Source organism: Moschus berezovskii, chromosome 3 (assembly GCF_049115385.1).
Source record: "Moschus berezovskii isolate FMDL1 chromosome 3, NW_MosBer_1.0, whole genome shotgun sequence".
Classification (NCBI taxonomy): Eukaryota; Metazoa; Chordata; class Mammalia; order Artiodactyla; family Moschidae; genus Moschus; species Moschus berezovskii.
Window position 1 is genome coordinate 122,111,413 of NC_142462.1, and position 15,902 is coordinate 122,127,314.

Consider the following 15,902-nt stretch of genomic DNA (forward strand, 5'->3'; position numbering starts at 1 on the left):
TTTCCTTCAGAGTCAACTTTGTAAAGTAGATACCGTTTGAACTGGATCTTGAAGGATGTTAATCAGAGACCGTTCCAGACCAGAGGATGGTAGCAGAGATGTGAGCTGGGGAACAGCATAGAAAAAAGGGGGGCCAGCGGGTACAAAGAGGGTTTCGGAGAAGGAACGTGATCAGTTTCGGACTTTGAGTCACAAAGGAAAATAGACTGAGTCGTATCATAACAAGCGTTACAGACTTTATTCTGGGGTGGGGGGTGCTGGGTCGGATAACTGCGGTCGAGCAGGGAATAAGCCAGTCACGGTGCTGACACAGAGATGTCCCTGAAGGTGATGGGCAGGAGGGGTCGAGAGGGATGGACCGTTGGTCAGGAGGCTGCTACTGCAAGAGTCCAAGCGTGAGGTGAGGTCAGTTCTGACTAAACGTAGCAGGAGTGGGATACAAAGGAATGAAGAGACCAGAGACCAGCACTTCACAAACGTTTGACTCCGTGGTGCTCAAGGCCAGACACAAGACTGTGTGTGTCCTATGGGTCTGGACACTGCCTGAAAAGCCCTCAGCAAACCGGAAGTTGTACTGAGTGGCCATGCTTTAACGATCCAACCTATAGAGCATGTTAAAAAGCGGAGACATTACTTTGCCAACAAAGGTTAAGGCTATGGTTTTTCCAGTGGTCATGTATGGATGTGAGAGTTGGACTATAAAGAAAGTTAAGCGCTCAGGAATTGATGCTTTTGAACTGTGGCGTTGGAGAAGATTCTTGAGAGTGCCTTGGACTGCAAGGAGATCCAACCAGTCCATCCTAAAGGAAATCAGTCCTGAATATTCATTGGAAGGACTGGCGCTGAAGCTGAAACTCCAATCATTTGGCCACTTGATGTGAAGAACTGACTCATTAGAAAATACCCTGATGCTGGGAAAGATTGAAGGCGGGAGGAGACGGGGATGACAGAGGATGAGATGGTTGGATGGCATCACTTACACGAGGGACATGAGTTTGAGTAGGCTCTAGGAGTTGGTGATGGACAGCAAGGCCTGGCGTGCTGCAGTCCATGGGGTCACAAAGAGTTGGACACGACTGGGTGACTGAACTGATAAATCTTGTAGTCGCTCTGTAACACTCCTATGATTGTTTGAATTTTTAAACATTGTTTGCCATATGAACTTCCCGTGGCCTCCCTCGCTCCTCCCCACCTTCACTCTGGGCCTCCCGCTTGCCGCAGTCTGAGCAGCACAGCTCCAGGGAGGCTCAGTTTCCCCCGTGGTGGCATTACCCTCAGCCAACCTGGAGGGAGTTCCTGGTGTGGCTTTAGAGAGCCGGGGGCAAGGTGGGCATGCGGCAGATGTGTGGGGATGTTTCAGTGCCCTGGCATCCATGATTGCCCCCATGCTTTCTAGAACCTTCCATGGCCTCAGTTATTTCGATACGCAGGTATCAGAACTTGCCTACACTGAGGATGTCAGTACCTGACAACAGCTTAGACACTGACTCGTCCCAGGGCTCCCGCATCTTCTCTGGGATCAGAGCTATGAGCCTGAAGAATGAAGAATCGAACCCCAGGGGATTCCAGGCTCCCTTGGCAGTGGCCTGGATCACCCCCTGAGCAGAAGTGAGGTCACCTTGAGCCAGTAAAGGTGAGAAGAAAGCAAAAGAATTTAAGTGGGTCTTGGATGTGTGCTCAGTTGTGTCCAACTCTTTTGAGACCCCATGGACTGTAGCCTGCCAGGCTCCTCTGTGCATGGGATTCTCCAGGCAAGAATACTGGCGTGGGTTGCCATGCCCTCCTCCAGGAGATCTTCTGACCCAGGGATCGAACCCTCGTCTCCTGCATCTCGCACATGGATTATTTACCACTGAGCCATCAAGGACAACCCTCAGGTGGGTCTTACTTTAAGCAAACCCCAGACGTGGAAAAATTCAGACATATTGTCATACAAGCATCAGAGTTTGTTTTTATGTTTAAAAATGACTAAGGTTATTGAATTTCCCCATAACTAAATTCCCCACAGCTTTTGGGAATAGTGTTTCGGTTAAAACAAACGAACATTTCTCTCTATGTACATTCAGGAACACTTACTGTGCACATCATGGCCTACCCCAGCAATGACATTATTAATTATAAGAGAAACAAGCTTATTACTCAGATTGTGACTCATATTTATAGGAGACGTTGAAGTTTTATAAGGCTGACCCTTGGGTCAGCCACTTTTGATGACCTTGTAATGAGAATAATGCCGCCTCTGGCTTTGAAGGTGAAGCCTGTCACATCAAAGGCGAGTCAGATGAAATGAGGAGTATTTTACAGGGACACCAAGTCCTTTCTAGCTTGGCAAGGGGCAGAACTTACTCAGTAGCACTTAGTCAACAAGCCCACACTGAGTACCTGAGGTCGTCAGCCTGGAGAGTATGTAATCAAGGTGACCACATTTTGTAAACAAAACTCCCAGGTTTTCAGTATAACAAAGAACTTTTATGTCACTTTCTGGTGCCAAGATATCGTCTGGGTAATGTAATTTGGACTCTGAAAGTATAAAAACCTGGGACAATTCATGGATTCATCTGGATAAAAGAGAATATCTGAAATGATCATTGTTCCAGAAAATAAGCATGCAAGGCGGTTTGATCCACTGACACTGCTCAGGGTGAAGCTCCATGATGGACATGAAAACAACATTAAGTCTGTGTAGGAAGTGTACTAGGTCCTTCCTGCGAGGGCAGGGTGGTTTCTTAGAGCATACAGGGTTGGTAGGAATTTGCTAAGCAGACCACGGGTGGGGGGCAAGGAACATTCCAGACAGGAATCAGAAGGTCTGAAGCACAGGGAATAGTAAATTACAGTACTCTTCTCAAGAACTCTCAGAAAGTAGAAAATACTTTGAAACGAATGATGATAAACATAGAACAGATGTAAAATTTGTGTGTTACCCTTCAAGTCACACTTAGATGGACTTAAACATTTTCATTTATTTTTGGCTTCACTGGGTCTTCACTGCTGGGCACAGGCTTTCTCTAGTTGCGGCGAGCGGGGTCTACGCTTCATGGTGGTGCATGGGCTTCCCACTGCAGTGGCTTCTCTTGTTGCAGAGCATTCATTTTATGTGCGCAGGCTCAGTAGACATGGAGCACTGGCTTAGTTGCTGCGAGGCATGGGGATCTTCCCGGACCAGGGATTGAACCTGTGTCCCCTGCTTTGGCCGGTGGATTCTTAACTTACTGGACCACCAGGGAAGTCCCCTCATTATTTAAAGTTCAATATTTTAGCCAAATGACCACACAAGTGATATTATGTCTTTTGTGACTCACATCAAGAGGAAATGATGAAAAAAATGTTTTAATTAAAAAAAAGGGAAACGATGTTAGTTTGTTACATTATTGAGGAAGTTGAATTTGGATAATGAATTGAAGTGGTGTTTGGCAGATTCTTCTGTATCCTGTTCCTGACACTTTTCATCTAACAAATTAAGCATCCGTTAGTGATTCTTATCTATGTTTTTACAATGAGGGTCATAATTGATGATTTTATATTTCGATCCTTCTTTTTACCTTTATTCATTGACTTGGTAAAGATTTTTGTAAAGCTTTCCTTTCTTTACCTAAAAAAGTTTAAAAAACCTTAGTAACATGGATTTATGGATTCTTTAATAAGTTATAACGTTTGTGTGTGTGTGCTAAGTCACTACAGTTGTGTCCGACTCTTTGCAACCCTGTGGACCATTGCCCGCCAGGCTCTTCTGTCCAAGGGATTCTCCAGGCAAGAATACTGGAGTGGGTCGCCATGCCCTCCTCAGGGGATCTTCCTGACCCAGGGTTCGAACCCACATCTCTTATGTCTCCTGTACTGGCAGACAGGTTCTTTACCACTAGCAATGGCTGGAAAGCCCCAGTGAGCTATAACACATTCCTCTCTTTGTTTTAATGCTTAACTTGTCCCAAATTTAGCTAGTGGTGAGCCTCTTCAAGCTGGCCCTGCGTCCCCATCAGTTTTAGGGCACTTTCCTACTTCCTAGCACGAAATGTTCCTTAGTTCACCTTTTAGGTTTTTTGTCCAACCCTGGAATCAACCAGATCTCCAAGTTTCTGGCTCTTTTTAATGGTATTTAATAACCATAATATGGGCATCAGGAACGCTCACTGCAACTGAAATGTTTCTAGTGCTCTTCAGAGAGCAGAGTAAGAAGTGTATGTGTATACTTGTGTGTGTGTGTGTGCATGCACGTGTATTCACATAGCTACTTACAACTCCAGTCCAGCTCCACAGTTCTTTCTTGCCTGTCTCCATTCCATATTTATATCTCCTGTCTCAGGATTAGAACCCTGGTTCCCCCAAATATCAAAAATTTATTCATTTGCTCAAAAACATAGGTTTTGTAAGTTATACCAATTTTCAGTTCAGTCGCTCAGTTGTGTCTGACTCTTTGTGACCCCATGGACTGCAGCACACCAGGCTTCCCTGTCCATCACCAACTTCTGAAACTTGCTCAAACTCATGTCCATCAAGTCAGTGATGCCATCCAACCATCTCATCCTCTGTCGTCCCCTTCTCCTCCTGCCTTAAATCTTTCCCAGCATCAGGGTCTTTTCCAATGAGTCAGTTCTTCACATCAGGAGGCCAAAGTATTGGAGTTTCAGCTTTAGCATCAGTCCTTCCAATGAACACCCAGGACTGATCTCCTTTAGGATGGACTGGTTGGATCTCCTTGCAGTCCAAGGGACTCTCAAGAGTCTTCTCCAACACTACAGTCAAAAGCATCAATTCTTCGCACTCAGCTTTCTTTAGAGTCCAACTCTCATATCATGTAAAGTAAAACAACTTTATTTCTAAGTAAAGTTCAGTATCTCTTTTTCCCCTTAATATATATACCACTGAATGTACTTTCTTCTTTGTGGTCAAATTATCAGTGTGACATACTGTTGGGTTTCTGAGTTTTGTTTATATTTTCAGGTTCGTCTTTCCATACTTGAGTTGTTTTTTTGGAAATGTGGGAGAAGGCAATGGCAAGCCACTCCAGTACTCTTGCCTAGAAAATCCCATGGACGGAGGAGCCTGGTAAGCTGCAGTCCATGGGGTCGCTAAGGGTCGGACACGACTGAGCGACTTCACTTTCACTTTCACACATTGGAGAAGGAAATGGCAACCCACTCCAGTGTTCTTGCCTGGAGAATCCCAGGGACGGGGGAGCCTGGTGGGCTTCCGTCAATGGGGTCACACAGAGTCGGACACAACTGAAGTGACTTAGCAGTAGCAGTAGCAGCAATAAAACTTTAAAATGATTCAAATTTGAGGCTATATAAAAGTGTACACTCAGGAAGGACCAATTCTCTACTCTATCCCTTACATCTCATTTCCATTCTCCCCGAGTCATGTTCTATTTCTTGATCTGGATGTGAGATTACATGGGTGTATTTTTTATTATTATTCATAAAGTGGAATGCTTATGATTTATGCATTTTCTGTACATTTTACACACGAATGAAAAAGTGGAAAAAATAAACCCAGTGAGATGTGCCAGTCAGTATTCATCTGAGAAGCAAAATCACCCTAAGTATTATTGAACAAGGGAATTATAGAGCCTTACACTATTTATCCTGAAGTAAAAGTCCAGAAGAGGGAGTTGGAGGATCAAAGAACAGCCAAGATCCTGCCAAAAGTCAAGACGCAGCTGCGATGAGAGGAAAGAAGAGGAGAAAGGCTGAGGTGGGCAACGGAGCCCCCCAGTCCACCCCTCAGGACTGGGGTGAAGGTGGGGAAGGTGAAAATCGAGCTGGGGGCAGGTTGGTAGATGGAGCTGTTGAGGAAAGGGAGGAAGGCAAAGGAGGCCTAGCGCTTAGCAGTGACTTTTCCAGCTGGTGCCTTCACAGTGGTACCAAGAAAAACGAGACTGCGAGATTGCGAGCAGAGGTCTCTGGGGTGAAGCTGGGAGGGAGATCTGTGTGGAGGAGGAGAGCCAAAAGGTGCAAGTGTTCTGTAAGGCAAAGTTTCCTATCTTCAGAACTTTCTGAGAGTCAGTAGAAATTTCAGTGCATGGTGGGTGTGGGCATTTCAACACAGGTGAGGAAGTATTTATTAACCACCCCTCATAAGCAAGGGGGTATAGCTCAGGGGTAGAGCATTTGACTGCAGATCAAGAGGTCCCTGGTTCAAATCCAGGTGCCCCCTCAAGTAAGTCTTGTTTTAGTACCCACACCAAATTACACCTTCAGGTGGGCTTTTCTCGATGGGCAGATTGAGGGGTGCAGCAGTTGGTAAAGGAGATGGTGATAAAGGAGTTGGTAAAGTAGAAAGGAAGCTGTCTAGCTCATCTCCTGGGCTGGGGCAATGGAAAGCCCCAGAACCAGAAGGATAGTTCTAGCCTAGACCATGTGGACTCAAGAGTCATCTGAGCACTAGAATTACCCAGAAACGTGGGAATATAAACAAATACATCCCCCTCTGGACCTGTTTCCAGAGATTCAGGTTGTGTCTGGCTGTTTTCAACAGTAAAACATCCACTGAGGTTCCTTTCTGAAACTTCCTTTCAGTTCCATCCTGAAACTTCCTTTCATCCACTCACATCACAGAAACATGAGAGGATTTTTTTTTCCCCCTGGGGCCACATTTGGCAGCTCCTCTTCTGGATCATCCTAAAAGCCCTTCTAGGAGAAGGCAATGGCACCCCACTCCAGTACTCTTGCCTAGAAAATCCCATGGATGGAGGAGCCTGGTGGGCTGCCGTCTATGGGGTTGCACAGAGTCGGACACGACTGAAGCGACTTAGCAGCAGTAGCAGGAGAACAGCAGTCGCTTTAGAGGACTTGGCATGAATTGAAGGGTGGAGAGAAGCTTCAGGGCCACCAGGTGGGAGGGGATCCAGGCTCGGGGGAAGGAGAGGGAATGGGTTTAGTTCACAGTGGAATGTCCTGACGGGCTGACGGAAAGTAAAGAAAGATGCTGCTGAGATTACAGTTATAACAAGGGAAGGGCCTGCGGGACTGAACCACAGGGCCCCATTTTCTCAGCTCCATCTCAGGACGGCAGTCTTATCCCCTCCCCTCCTGTAGCCCACTTATAAGGACTGTGTCCAAGACAGATAATTTCTCCATCAGCTTTTACCCTTGCCTCCATCTGAGATAAACCATAGAAGAGTGCCTTTTGCTGATCCAGTGGTTTCTGGTCACGAGATCCCCACGGGGGAGGACAAAACCCTGGTTCCCATCGGTGTGGATGTCTTCCTCCTGTAGTGGTCAGATTCCGTCTTTAGCTTTGGCCCCTGTAATTCCCCTGGTACCCCATCAGCAGGGCGCCACTCTGAATGATGCTAGATCGTTGTCCGCCAGGTCCTACCTGTGAAGGTCATCCACAATAAACTTTCGTATTTGTACTTTATGGAGTTGTCTGCTGCTTTTTTCATTCTTAAAGTTCCTTCTCTGTTCAGAGGATGTGATTCGGTCTCTCCACCTTCCAACAACTCCCTTTCAGTTACTTTTCTGTGATTGATAAAAATGCCTTTTTTAGCCTCTGGTCCCATGGAATTGAGTCTTCGTAGGATGGAGGAGAGGTTGGATAGTTTAGGTCTTTGCCAGAAAGCCTCTCTAGCTTCGTGCAGCCCCAGGTGAACTTTTCCAGGGCTGACTGGATGCCCATGCCCATTAACACTTATCTTAGAGCCCTGCAGACATGACCTTTCCTGCGGGTTCATCCCCCCTTCACCACGCACATGCACCGCCGTAGGGGGAAACTGGGAGCTTTGATGCCTCTCCTATGCTCCCCCCCGTAACCAAGCATAGTGAGGTGCTTACAGGAGGCCCTCGGGGCTCCAGTCGCTCCATCCTGAGCTGCTTCAGCAGGGTCTGCACAGAGAAGAGACTAAAGAAAGGGCAGTGGTGATGGTGGGCGCTGTTAAAGGAGCATGCGGACGGTGACGGGCAGGTACACAGTAGGGGCTGCAATCCACTTTCTGTCATGCAATCCAGTACTGCGCCCTGGGCTACTTTTCCCCCGGAATCTCAGTCACCTGCCTTGAACAGGGACCCTGGAAATGTACTGTGGACATCAGCTTTTGGCCCAAGCAGCAAAGACTCACAGGGCCCGTGGGGGGAGGTGAGTGGGCTCCAACATGTTTTCTCAGGAAGATGATCTAGGTGACTGCTTCAGTTTGAGTTTGTTTAGGAATAGGTTGCCGGTCTTACCAGCTCTCCAGAAATAAGTAGAAACTTTCAGTGTGTTACAGGAGTCCTGGGTGTGACCATTAAGGAGAAAGGTGGTTGTGTGCATGAAAAGTTGCTTTTGTCGTGTGACCCCATGGACTGTAGCCCACCAGGCTCCTCTGTCCATGGGATTCTCCAGGCAAGAATACTGGAGTGGGTTGCCATGCTCTCCTCCAGGGGATCTTCCCAACCCAGCGATCAAACCCGCGTCTCCTGCATTGCAGGGGAATTCTTTATTGCTGAGCCACTGGGGAAGTGTGAAAGGTGGTTATTAGACACCCATAATAAGTAAGGGGGTATAGCTCAGGGGTAGAGCATTTGACTGCAGATCAAGAGGTCCCTGGTTCAAATCCGGGTGCCCCCTATTGGACTTTTTACGGAATATTGGAGGAAAGCTGGCAAAGGCAGTCGTTTCCATTCTGTTCTAATGGATGCTCAGTTATTCACGGTGGCAGCTTGTAGACAGCGGGCCAGCTTTCTCCCAAGGAAACTTGCATGCATGCACACGAAGTTGCTTCAGTCACATCTGACTTTTGTGCCTCCATGGACTGTAGCCCACCAGGCTCCTCTGTTCATGGGATTCTCCAGACAAGAATACTGGAGTGGGTTGTCATGCCCTCCAGGGGATCTTCCTGTTATTTCAGGTCAGTAAACTCACATCATGACCACATGGGGGCACACCTAGCTAGTTCACAGACTTTACTGCCCTGTTTATTCCACTTGAAACTCTTATTTCACGAGTTCCAGGTCCTCTCACTCCACTCTTCCTCTTCATTTCTTCATCAACAATTTGTTGCTCAGTTGTGTCCAAATCTTTGCGACCCCATGGACTGCAGCACAATAGTTAAAAGTGAAAATCATACTGTCTGACAGGTTTTCTCCTCCAAAGCGAGGGAATAATAATAACCACTAATAATATAATTGTGGGCTTCCCTGGTGGCTCAGATGGTAAAGAATCCACCTGCAATGGAGGAGACCCGGGTATGATCCCTGGGTCACGAAGGTCCCTTAGAGGATGGCATGGCAGCCCACTCCAGTATTCTTCCCTGGAGAATCCCATGGACAGAGGAGCCTGGCGGGCTACAGTTCATGAGGTCCCAAAGAGTCAGACACAACTGAGCCACTAACAGTAATATAATTGTAGCTGCAAGTTGTTTAGTTATACAAAATATTTGCCTAAGAGACATGAGGTTACCACTAACTTTAAGAAAATAAAAAAGATCCAGGTTAGGGACTAAGAAGTTCACCAACCTCCCCAGCGTCCCCACTAGCACCCCCAGGTTTAATGCCCAGATACACAGGCTGAAGGGACACCTTCTGGTGTAGGTACTGCAAGTGTCTCCCAAGAGATGGGCAGGATCTCTTCAACTTGCTGTTTTGAAGTACAGAATAAGAGAAAGACAAATTCTAAAGGCCCTTCCAGCAGTAGATGTCCATGCTTCTCCAGACTGCTGCTGTCACCACACATGGAGGAGAAGGGGGAGATGCAGGCATGTGAAGGGGTAGGGTTGTGGGACTCCAGGGCCTTGCGGGGAGACCTCTATGGGCTGAGCTTGTGGAGGAATAAATAGCTGGTCTTACTAGCTTGCTAGGAACCAATAGAAACTTCCAGTATGTTACAGGAGTCCTGGGTGTGACTATGAAGGTGAAAGGTGATTATTAGACACCTATAATAAGTAAGGGGGTATAGCTCAGGGGTAGAGCATTTGACTGCAGATCAAGAGGTCCCTGGTTCAAATCCAGGTGCCCCCTGCCATATTGGATTTTTCATTCATGGAGGCTGTTACTCATTCCATTTTCCTTCATTTTCCCACCAGTTCAGATCCTCCTTGAAGCAGGAAGCTCCAGGTCAGCATTAGTACAGGAGCAGCCTGGGTGGACACCCCTTCCGTGTCTTCCTTCTCTAACACTCCAGGTATCCCGCCTCCTTGTGGCATCTGCGTTTTCTTCTTCTGGAAGTTTCTCATTTCCCCAACTCTGTTGGATCCTCAAAGAGAAGGCAAGGCCCCCGATACAGACTGACGGGTGTTTTTAGGGCAGGCTAGAAAGTTGTAGATACAGCTGACTTCCCAGGAACAGACAATAAATGGTAACCCTAAATTACCATCCTCATCCAAAACAGTTTGGCACAGTGGAGTGGGGGTGTGGGTGGGGTCAGACCTATGGAAACAAAGGGCTGGGAGCCCAGGGAGGGGTGTGTGATCAGTTATGGAGACCTTTGGGCAGCTCTTGGGCTAAACCAAGGCGACAGGGAGTGTGTTGGGGGTTCACCAGGCAACTTTTCTCCCTTTCTCCTTGTTGATGACCCACACACCGACAGAGGCCTGGGAAGTTGTAGGCTGGACGGAAGACGTCTTACTAGGAGCCAGGCCTGGCAGCTTCCAGAAAGTCGGTCCTGGAGGAGATCTGTAACTTAATTTTGCAGAGTTTAGTGTCACCACACGGATGAAAGGTGTTCATTAGACTATACTGGTGTTCCTGGGGGTATAGCTCAGGGGTAGAGCATTTGACTGCAGATCGAGAGGTCCCTGGTTCTGGGACTGGCACAAAGGCGGTCAACAAAGGCACAAAGGTAGATCAATGCAACAGGTTAGAGAGCCCAGAAATAAACTCAGGCACCTACAGTCAATTACTCTACAACGAAGGAGGCAAGAGTGTACGGTGGGGAAAAGACAGTCTCTTCAACAAGAGGTGCTGGGAAAACGGGACAGCTACACGAAAATGAGTAAAATTAGAACATTCTCTAACACCACATACAAAAATAAACTGTAAATGGATTAAAGACCTAAATGCAAAACCAAACACTATAAAACTCCTAAAGGAAAACATAGGCAGAACACTCCTTGACATAAATTGCAGAGATATTTTTGGGGACTGGTCTCCTAGAGTAATGGACATAAAAACAAAAATAAAACAAATGAGATCTAATTAAACTTAAAAGCTTTTGTACAGCAAAGGAAACCATAATAAACAAAATGAAAAGACAACCCACAGAATGGGAGAAAATGTTTGCAAAAGATGCACTAGACAAGAGATTAATTTCCAAAGTATACAAACAACTCACACAGCTTAATATTAAAAAAAACTCAATCAAAAAAATGGGTGAAGATCTACATAGACATTTCTCCAAAGAAAACAACAGGCACAGGGAAAGATACTCAATGTCACTAATTATTAGAAAAAGGTAAATCAAAAGAAAGAGTTACCATACAATCCTGCAATCCTGTTCCTGGGCATGTATCCTGAGAAAGCTCTAATTCAAAACAATACACACAGTCACAACATTGTTAACCAGCTATATCCCAATACAACATAAAAAGTTTTTTTAAAAAAGATACATACCCCTCAATGTTGATTATTACCCCTCCAATGTTCACTATTACTCAATAGTGAATAGTAACTATTTATAATAGGTAAGACTTGGAAGCAACCTAAATGTCCATCAACAGATGAATGGTACATATATTTGTTGTATTTGGTCACTAACTAACCGACTCTGCGACCCCGTGGACTGTTGCACTCCAGGCTCCCCTGCCCTTCACTGTCTCCTAAAGTGTGCTCAGAGTCATGTCTAACCATCTCATCCTCTGCCGCCCCTTCTCCTTTTGCCTTCAATCTTCCCAGCATCAGGCACGGGCAGCATAAGCGGCAGCTTGCAGCAAGCAGTGTGAGCAGTGGTTGGAAGCAGGGTCTTAGTTTCCCAGACTGGGAGTACTAAACCTGGACCAGAGGAGCTAGCAGCTAGAGCTAAGGGCCCTAGTGGTGTCTGCCTAGTCAAGAACGAATTCAGGCGAGGAGGCAGAAGGAAACGAGTAAAGTAAATATTTTATTGAAAAGAAAAGTACATGCTGAAAGGCAAAGGGCAAGCTCACAGAGAGAGTTACGCCTTTGGGAAGTTTATATCCTTTATAAGGGGGCAGTTCTATGGGTCTTTATCTTCCCTTGCCTTATTCCCCTGTGGTTAATTTGTCTCAGGACATTCCCCTGGGGTGTGCACACCTTAGCCAAGATGGATCTCAAAGTGAAGGCGTCTGGGAGGAGCAAGACTCAATCTGGCCTGGAATTATCCTCTAACTTTTGACCCCAAGTCTCTCTGAGCATGTGGAGTGTCCCCTTATCTTTTACTCAGACAGGAATTTTTTCTTCTCTTTGTCCTTGCCACAATTATTCCCTTGAGGTGTTTACAAGAGACTAAGATTGGCTACTTACCAGTCAACAGGGGGCTGATTATAAATTCCTCAACTGAAGCCCACCTATCTCTTATCTCAGGAAATGCAGAGAGGAGGCTGGCTGATGGTAAGTGTCCAACCTGGAGCCCATCTATCTCCTAACCTCAAGAGGAGGAGAAGAAGCTACTGGGGTGTCAAGGTCCCAAGGGGGAAGCTGATGGGTGAGAGGGAGAGATTCCAAAGGTGGGAGAGACAGTTTGCAGAAAAGAAAGTTTACCTGCTCCTTGGCGTGGAGATGGAGGGTGCCAATCAAAGTGAGTTCATCTAGCTAGCAGCTTACACCTTTGCCCACAGATCACAGAGCCTCTGGTAGAATGTGGTTCTTCTCCAGCAGCATTTCTTGGTCTTAGATTTATGTTAGCTTAGGTCCATTCATGATCTAGGGGATTCCTAAAGCTACTCAGCCACTTTACATTACAGTACATTCAGTCGCTCCGTCGTGTCTGATTCTCTGCGACCCCATGGACTGCAGCACGCCAGGCCTTCCTGTCCATCACCAACTCCCGGAACTTGCTCAAACTCATGTTCTTCTAGTAAGTGACACCATCCAGCCATCTCATTCTCTGTCGTCCCCTTCTCTTCCTGCCTTCAATCTTTCCCAGCAGCAGGGTTCTTCCCATCAGGTGGCCAAAGTATTGGAGTTTCAGCTTCAGCATGAGTCCTTCCAATGATTATTCAGGACTGATTTCCTTTAAGATTCACTGGTTTTCTCTCCTTGCAGTCCAAGGGACTCTCAAGAGTCTTCAGCACTGTTCGGGGAAGCACACTGGTTGAAACCGCACACCCTGGCCAGGCACCACAGTACCATTTGCATGAGTTGTTTTACGACAGGAGATCCTGGTAAGGAACAGGGAATTAATAAGCCTCCACCAACCAGAAGAGTTCGGGAAAAGTCAAAAGGAGACACCACCTGTCTGACCACCTCCCAGAATCCTCCTCTCTGACATCCATCTTGGCTGAACAAGGCAGGCACCACCAGGAAGGACTCTGAGTCAGAATGATTGGCTGAAGACAACCCGGAAACTAATCCCATCACCGTAAAACCCGAGACTGCAAGCCATGTGACAGAGCAGTTCTCCTGGGTTCCCTTACCCTACTGCCCTCCGCCCGGGAGCCCTTTCCCAATAAAATCTCTTGCTTTGTCAGCACATGTGTCTCCTTGGACAATTCATTTCCGAGTGTTAGACAAGAGCCCAGTTTCAGGCCCTGGAAGGGGTCCCCTTTCCTACAACAACACCACAGTTCAAAAGCATCAACTCTTCTGCGCTTAGCTTTCTTTATGGTCCAACTCTCACATCCATACATGACTACTGGAAAAATTATAGTTTTGACCATATGGATCTCTGTTGGCAAAATAACATCTCTGCTTTTCAATACACTGTCTAGGTTTATCACAGCTTATCTTTCAAGGAGCAAGTGTCTTTTAATTTCATGGCTGCAGTCACCATCTGCAGTGATTTTGGAGCCCAAGAAAATAAAGTCTGTAACTCTTTCCATTGTTTCCCCATCTATTTGCCACGAAGTGATGGGACCAGATGCCATGATGTTAGTTTTCTGAATGTTGAGTTTTAAGCCAGCTTTTTCATTCTCCCCTTTCACTTTCATCAAGAGGCTCTTTAGCTCCTCTTCGCTTTCTGCCATAAGGGTGGTGTCATCTGTATATCTGAGGTTATGGATACATCTCCCAGCAATCTTGATTCCAGCTTGTGCTTCATCCAGCCTGTTATTTTGCATGATGTACTCTGAAAATAAGTTAAATAAACAGGGTGACAATATACAGCCTTGACATACTCCTTTCCCAGTTTGGAACCAGTGTGTTGTTCCATGTCCAGTTCTAACTGTTGCTTCTTGACCTGCATACAGATTTCTCAGGAGACAGGTAAGGTGGTCTGGGATTCCCATCTCTTGAAGAATTTTCCACAGTTTGTTGTGATCCACTTGCAAACCACTTCAGTATTCTTGCCTTGAGAACCCCGTGAACAGTATGAAAAGGCAAAAGTATAAGACACTGAAAGATGAACTCCCAGGTTGGTAGGTATCCAGTATGCTACTGGAGATGAGTAGGGAAATAACTCCATAAAGAATGAAGGGATGGAGCCAAAGCAAAAACAATGCCCGGTTGTGGATGTGACTGGTGACGGAAGTAAAGTCCAGTGCTGTAAAGAGCAATATTGCATAGGAACCTGGAATGCTAGGTCCATGAATCAAGGTAAAATGGAAGTGGTCAAACAGGAGACGGCAAGAGTGAACAGAGACATTCTAGGAATCAGCGAACTAAAATGGACTGGAATGGGTGAATTTAACTCAGATGACCATTATATCTACTACTGTGGGTAGAGTAGCCCTTATAGTCAAGATAAGAGTCCAAAATGCAGTACTTGGGTGCAATCTCAAAAATGACAGAATGATCTCTGTTCATTTCCAAGGCAAACTATTCAGTCTCACAGTAATCCAAGTCTATGCCCCAACCATTAATGCTGAAGAAGCTGAAGTTGAACGGTTCTATGAAGACCTCCAAGACCTTCTACAACTGAAACCCAAAAAAGATATTCTTTTCATTACAGAGGACTGGAATGCAAAAGTAGAAAGTCAAGAGATACCTGGAGTAACAGGCAAATTTGGCTTTGGAGTACAGAATGAAGCAGGGCAAAGGCTAACAGAGTTTTGCCAACAGAATGCACTGGTCATAGAAATCACGCTCTTCCAACAACACAACAAAAGATTCTACACATGGACATCACCAGATGATCAACACCGAAATCAGATTGATTATATTCTTTGCAGCCAAAGATGGTGAAACTCTATATACTTAGCAAAAACAAGACCAGGAGCTGACTATGGCTCAGATCATGAACTCCTTACTGCAAAATTCAGACTTAAATTGAAAAAAGTAGGGAATACTACTAAACTATTCAGGTATGACCTAAATCAAATTTCTTATGATTATACAGTGGAAGTAACAAATAGATTCAAGGGATTAGATCTGATTGAGTGCCTGAAGAACTATGGACAGAGGTTCGTGACATTGTACAGGACGCAGTAATCAAGACCATCCCCAAGAAAAAGAAAGGCAAAATGGTCGTCTGAAGAGGCCTTACAAATAGCTGAGAAAAGTGAAAGGAAATGGAGAACAGGAAAGATAGGCCCATTTGAATGCAGAGTTCCAAAGAATAGCAAGGAGAGATAAGAAAGCCTTCTTAAGTGATCAATGCAAAGAAATAGAGGGAAAAAATAGAATGGGAAAGACTAGAGATCTCTTCAAGAAAATTAGAGATACCAAGGGAACACTTCATGCAAAGATGGGCACAACAAAGGACAGAAATGGTATGGACCTAACAGCAGCAGATATTAAGAACAGGTGGCAAGAATACACAGAAGAACTGTACAAAAAAGATCTTCATGACCCAGATAACCACGATGGTGTGATCACTCACCTAGAGCCACACATCCTGGAAAGTGAAGTCAAGTGGGCCTTAGAAAGCATCGCTAC

At 45.9% G+C, this 15,902-nt stretch overlaps 3 non-coding genes across 3 annotated transcripts; all 3 read left to right on the plus strand.

Moving 5' to 3' along the window:
• The first annotated feature begins 6,084 nt into the window (after nucleotides 1-6,084).
• Nucleotides 6,085-6,156, plus strand: TRNAC-GCA (transfer RNA cysteine (anticodon GCA)). The gene has a single exon. It is a non-coding gene; the product is annotated as a tRNA-Cys (tRNA).
• Nucleotides 6,157-8,475: 2,319 nt separating this feature from the next.
• On the plus strand, nucleotides 8,476-8,547 carry TRNAC-GCA (transfer RNA cysteine (anticodon GCA)). The gene has a single exon. It is a non-coding gene; the product is annotated as a tRNA-Cys (tRNA).
• A 1,316-nt stretch (nucleotides 8,548-9,863) lies between these two features.
• TRNAC-GCA (transfer RNA cysteine (anticodon GCA)) lies at nucleotides 9,864-9,935 on the plus strand. Its single transcript has one exon. It is a non-coding gene; the product is annotated as a tRNA-Cys (tRNA).
• Nucleotides 9,936-15,902: the final 5,967 nt, after the last annotated feature.